Here is a 6,046-nt window from a genome sequence, read left to right as displayed (position 1 = left end):
TTAAGTTTATTTTTTAATTCCTACATTTCATGGGGATTTTTCAAATTCTGGATAATTCGTTCGAACTTTTGGATGAGTTTTTCCAATCCTTTTTCCACCATATTTGGTTATAAATTCTCACTCTTTGCATTGATTTCCAATATTTTGAGTTTATGTTTCGAGTTAATTTTTGCTATACCTACTTTTCGTTAATCAATTCCTACATTATTTCCACTATTTTTTGGTTACATCTTCCTACTTTTTTAAGTGTATTCAAATATTTCGGATGATATTCCAAGTTCACTTTATCAATTTCTGCTTTCTGTTATAATTTTTTTTAATTTTTTAGAAAATTCTTTTCACTTTTAAGTAAGTTGTTCTCACTCTTTTACACCTTATAATTGTTTTTATGTTCCTATTATTTTTATTGTATTCCAACATTATAGTCATGTATTCCAGGTCCTTTTCTTAACCAATAATAGTATTACTTTCTAAAATAACCATAATATCAATAAGACAAATTATATTTAACCCCTTATTATTTTAACAAATATCAATTTACTATATAATATTAAAAAAAAAATTATTGCAATCCTTTATTATTTTCACATTTTGGGTCCAAAACTAAGTCCCTTTTTTTTCTTTTTCTTATCTTTATTAATTCATGAGATCGTTTGAACTTGATTATATGTATACTTGATCTTTTAATCTTTATGTATATTTATTCTCAATTTATCATTTTAATTAACAATATTTAGATATATTCAAAATAAATGATTGCATTTATTTTCATTGTTCTCTTTTACTTTTCAAACTAATTTCTTTTTTTTTTTTGAATAGTTGAAACTAATTTCTTTAGTTTTTCATAACTCAACCATAACTATATAAATAACAAGTAAGAAAGATTGCAATTGTTGAGCTTCTAAAATTATGATGGTATAAGTTACAAAAATATTTGTATTACTACTACTATTAGTATTTATTTTTTACATTACTACAATTATTATTATTACTAACATGCCTCATGAGATTTATAGTTAAATACAATAGGAATATAAATCTTGTACACTATTTTTGTACTCTTTTAGATTATTAAGATATTATTAACATTTTGATTACACAATTGATATATTTAAGTTACAAAACTTAAGGTGTTGAAATATCTTTCTTTAATTGAAATGATGATTCATTACTTCAAGAGATATCACTTTGATCATCTATACTTGAGATTTTGACCATTGATCAGATCTATGCAGTGCACTAAAAATATTAATCAAATAAAAATTCCATTCATCCAAATAGGTTTATGAGAATTTTTTACAAGCTTGTAGGAAAATAATTTTAAAAACTTTTAGCATCAAATAAAACCAATACAAACTAAATAAATTTACAACTTTCAAAAGCTAGACTCCAAATGCTGCTAGATTTCAGAGATCTTTGCAAACAAAAAAGAAAACCAGGTGATAATAGAAAACAATTCTCCGAAACAATAAACAATATCCAAAATTTCAAATGCATGTCCTAAATTCTTGGGTAGGTTCAAATAAACTTTATTTTCTACAGAAAAAACCAACTTTAATACAAAATTAACACAAACCTATATACGCTAATTTTTAACATATTTTTTTAAAGAAAATTTTTAACAGCAATATTCGGAATATAAAAATTAATCTTGACACCATACTTGTTCTATTCAACCTTTATGTTAATTTTCATTTAACGACAAAGTGATCTTTGGAAGATAGATACATCCACAATAAAGAAGAACAAAACTTCAAAACTACTGATTCAAGATTGTATAAATATCATATAAATCATGAAATAGTATCTAATATGAAAAACTCATAAAATGCAATAGAAACTAAGCACCTAAAAATAACTGGCAAGAATTTATCAACATATAGATTTGTTCATATAAGTAAAATGCAGTCAAAATCTAAATCTTGTTTATTTTGGATGTATTTTATTATTTGTTTACTTATTTATTATAGATTCTAGAACTTTTATAATTTATTTTGGACATAATTTATTATACCCAAACACACTGTTTAGGTAATCAGAGCACTTATAAATGTCTAGATTACTAATTACCATAGCATTTGAAATGGTAGGAATATCACTATTAAGTTTATTAACTAACTTCAAATTTGTCAATCATGTAACATATGTAACTGCTAGTTCCCATGTACACATAGCCCACTCGCATATAACCAAACCAAATCTGTCTCTCCTTAAGTGTAACTCTTTGTTCCATAAAACTATAAAGTGAGGAATATATTAACTATGTAGTTTCAAATACAAAATAACTAATTCATAATAAATGACAATACATTTTCCAAAATAGAGACAACCAAAAACCGTTCAGCTACATCATTCATATGACATCCAATACCTATCCATTATACACTCGAAAATGAAAAAACTGAGGCCTAAAGCTAGATTACTACCTCTTAACTAAAGAAATAACAGCGTGCTTGGATACTACCTTGCCAAAATTGTACCTGCATATTACGAAAGAGGAAAAAAAAGATCAAGAATAGACATAAGAGAAAAGAACTAAAAAAGATTCAAAACAGTATCTAAACAACACCTGAAACTTTTCAAGTGCACTTTTAGCAGCAAAATTATAGTGAAACAGCACCCAAAATTTTCAAGTGTAGTTTTATACAAAGTAGCAATAGAACACCCCACCTGTTGTTTTTGCCACATAACAATAACTAAAGAACATCAGAAAACTTTTAGGTACTTTTTTTTTTCTACATAAACAGTAGTAAAATATCACCTACAAACTTCCAGGTGCTATTTTTCTACATAAACAACAGCTAAACTACACTAGAAGTTTCAAGGTGCTGTTTTCCTTCATAAACCACAGTAAAACAACAACTGAAAAACTTCGAAGTACAGTTTTTATTACATAACAGTAGTTAAACAGTACCTAGAATTTCTAGGTGTTGTTTTTTACTGCATAGCAGCAATTATGCAGCACTTTGACATTTCCAGGAGCTTTGTCTTCTATATAAACAGCAGTAAAACTAGTAGCTGGAAGTTCCAAGTGCTGTTTTTGTTGCATAACAACTACTAAGCAGCACCTGAAAACTTTGAGGTGCTGTGTTTGTTCATAAATGGCAGTATAAACAGCACCTGCATAACAGAAATCAACCCATTGATAAAATTTTCACTTTACTTAATTCAGTTTAAAAAACATATATAACTGAATCAATCTTATACAAATTTCACCAAACATCATTCGTGCATGAACACATTATTCCAATTCTAAACATAATCCAACTTTATCCATGAGATAGAATCCAAAACACACAATCTCTAATCAATCACACAATTATCATCACAAAAACATATATTTTCTTAAAATTGATCTTACAATAAAAATATTTTATTGATTTGGTGAAAGAAAAAAAAAAACAAAACATGCTTACTGTGGAGAGCTGCAAGCCTGCAACACCAACGTGAAGCCAAAAGGAAGCAAAGACAGTCAAGATAAGCATTATGCCTTTCATTTGTTTGTTCTAAAGATTGGCCCTGCTATAAAAGGGCCAAAAAGAGGAGAAAAGAAAGTTTAATTACAATAGAATTGTAATGGAACATGTTTACAACAATAAAACAGTCAAGTTTTATAGCATTTGTAGGCCACAACAGCCTTAATACTTAAAAATAAAAAGCGAGTGGGTCTTAAAACATGACATGCATTGGCCACAACAGCCTTAATAGTTAATTAATTCCCTCAAATATTCGAAAATAAATATGATTATTTATTAATCTAAATATTCAGATTGCATTGACCTATTGCCAAATCAATAAAATAATACGATAAATTTTTATGCAAAAAATTATTAAATTTATAATTTTAATAAAAAATATTTAATAATTTATAATTATGTTTATTTACTTATATTTAAATAATATTCTGAGTAGTAATAAGTTCCATATTTTGAGGAAAAAAATATAAGTCTTATTTTTTAAAATATATTTTCATGGTGAAGTTAAGGGGGCATTTGATAGTTCCATAATTTAAATTGATTCTTTTGTTATATACTTAAAATGAGTGTAGCTGTGTGATATTTACCTTTAATAATGTTCACAATAACCAATTAAAATAAGGGATAACTGGTGGCCGGTTATAAAATTAATTAAAAACATAAAAATTATAAAATAAATTAAAAATATAAAAACAGGCTGTATGAGATACAGCGGTGCATTGCAGGCTGACCCCTAATTTCAAAAGGTTAATAGTTGTGGTATAATACAAACACTTAAAAAGAGTGCTGCTTTACACAACCCTTGGGTTAACGGCATGAAGCAAATCATTGCACTCTTTTCTACATGCGATAGGCCTTCCGCATTTGAAATGGTCAACAATCTAACATGGCATTGAGTCAAAATATCAAGTGTATTCAAACAAGCATTATATTTTGCACATATTATTCGGAGTAACCACAATATTTAATCTCATGAAAGATTTAATGGGTTTAGGGCTTTTATAATTGATTCTGCAGTGATTCCAATGCAAAGTAAATGGGAAAAAAGATTGAAAGAGATGATAGTAATTGTATTGTTGAGAAGAAGAAGATTAAGATTTAAGGTGTTTGTGTAGAGAGATAAGAAAAAAAAATCTAATTTATCTTATTAATAAATTAGTAAATATGTGCTTATTGGTAAAACAATATAGAAATATTTTAATAAGCTAAAAATTTATTAAAAAAATGGGTACAAAAGAATATTTTCGTGGGTCAAATAACTTCACCTTAAATTTATTAACAGGGCCGAGAAAAAATTAAGTCATCACTGCTCTGACCATATTTTGCTTTATAATGTCTTTGGGCTTTAAATTGGGCTTTTCTAGAGTTTGGGCTTGGGCTTAATGAAGTTATGTACAGTCCAAAAATTGACTATTTTTATTTTATTTTTTTAAGGATGAAATTTAATTTAATTTCTTGAATGCTTGCTTGATATAGGAAAAAATATATGTATCTGTAGCTTGTGATTTGATAAAATGGTCATGAAGAATCGAAGATTTCTTAGTTTTAAAATTTGTCACACACATTTCTCTTTGTATTGAGATACTATCATGTAAATCTTCAAGGATTGTCTAAAAAGTGGGTTTACTACTTTTTCATAAATTTTATTAGAGATGCCCATGACCTAGTCCAATTAATTGAAATTTTTGATATATTGATTCCGTTTAATATATCATATACTTGTGTTTTGCAATATTTATCATGATTGTATATCGAATAAACAATTATTAATTTATTGGGAACACCCTTTTACTTGAGTAACAATAATAAGCATAACTTGAAAATTCACTTTGATATAGAATTTAACCCACATAGCAACTAGCAGGAATCGATAAAGATAGGGCAATAGAAAATAGACGCAGCTAAAAAAATGTAAAGATTGAATTTTGAATCATTTTACCGCTCAATGAGATTCTCTATATCATCTCCATACATTTGAATCCCATTCTCTATATACTTATTTATTAAATTTTGAACATTCTCTCTGTATACCTATCTATTAAATTTTGAACATTCTATCTGTATACTTATCTATTAAATTTAAAATTTTAATTTTACTTTGTACACTCATTAAAATATGAAAAAAAATAATTTAAACCATTTAAATTAACTTACTAAAAACAACAAGAAAACTATTAAGAACAACAAAATAAAAAATAAAAAATAAAAAATATAGTATATACTTACAACAAATAGAATCACGTCAAGTTTAATATTGATTTTTACACTCATTTCTTTACCTGCAATAACAATTGAAAAAAAAAGAAGAAGAAGAAGAAGAAGCTAGAAGAAGTTAGGAGATGTTGTGACTGGATGCAGCAGTTTATTTGCTTTAATTTCCGCTTCCTCTCCCTCCATTTTTTTTTATAATAATCAAAAGACTATATGAACATGTCGACAATATTTTAATTAATTTAACATTTTGAAAAATCAAAACAGTCTCACAAATCTTATAGTTAAAATATTTCAAATTATCGATTTATATATTGTTCAAATAAGTTTTATTCGTGGAAATAAAATTTTCAAGATTT

This window comes from Citrus clementina, unplaced genomic scaffold (genome assembly GCF_000493195.1).
Source record: "Citrus clementina cultivar Clemenules unplaced genomic scaffold, Citrus_clementina_v1.0 scaffold_5, whole genome shotgun sequence".
Classification (NCBI taxonomy): domain Eukaryota; kingdom Viridiplantae; phylum Streptophyta; class Magnoliopsida; order Sapindales; family Rutaceae; genus Citrus; species Citrus x clementina.
The sequence above is the reverse complement of the archived record's forward strand: the minus strand, read 5'-3'. Positions refer to the sequence as shown.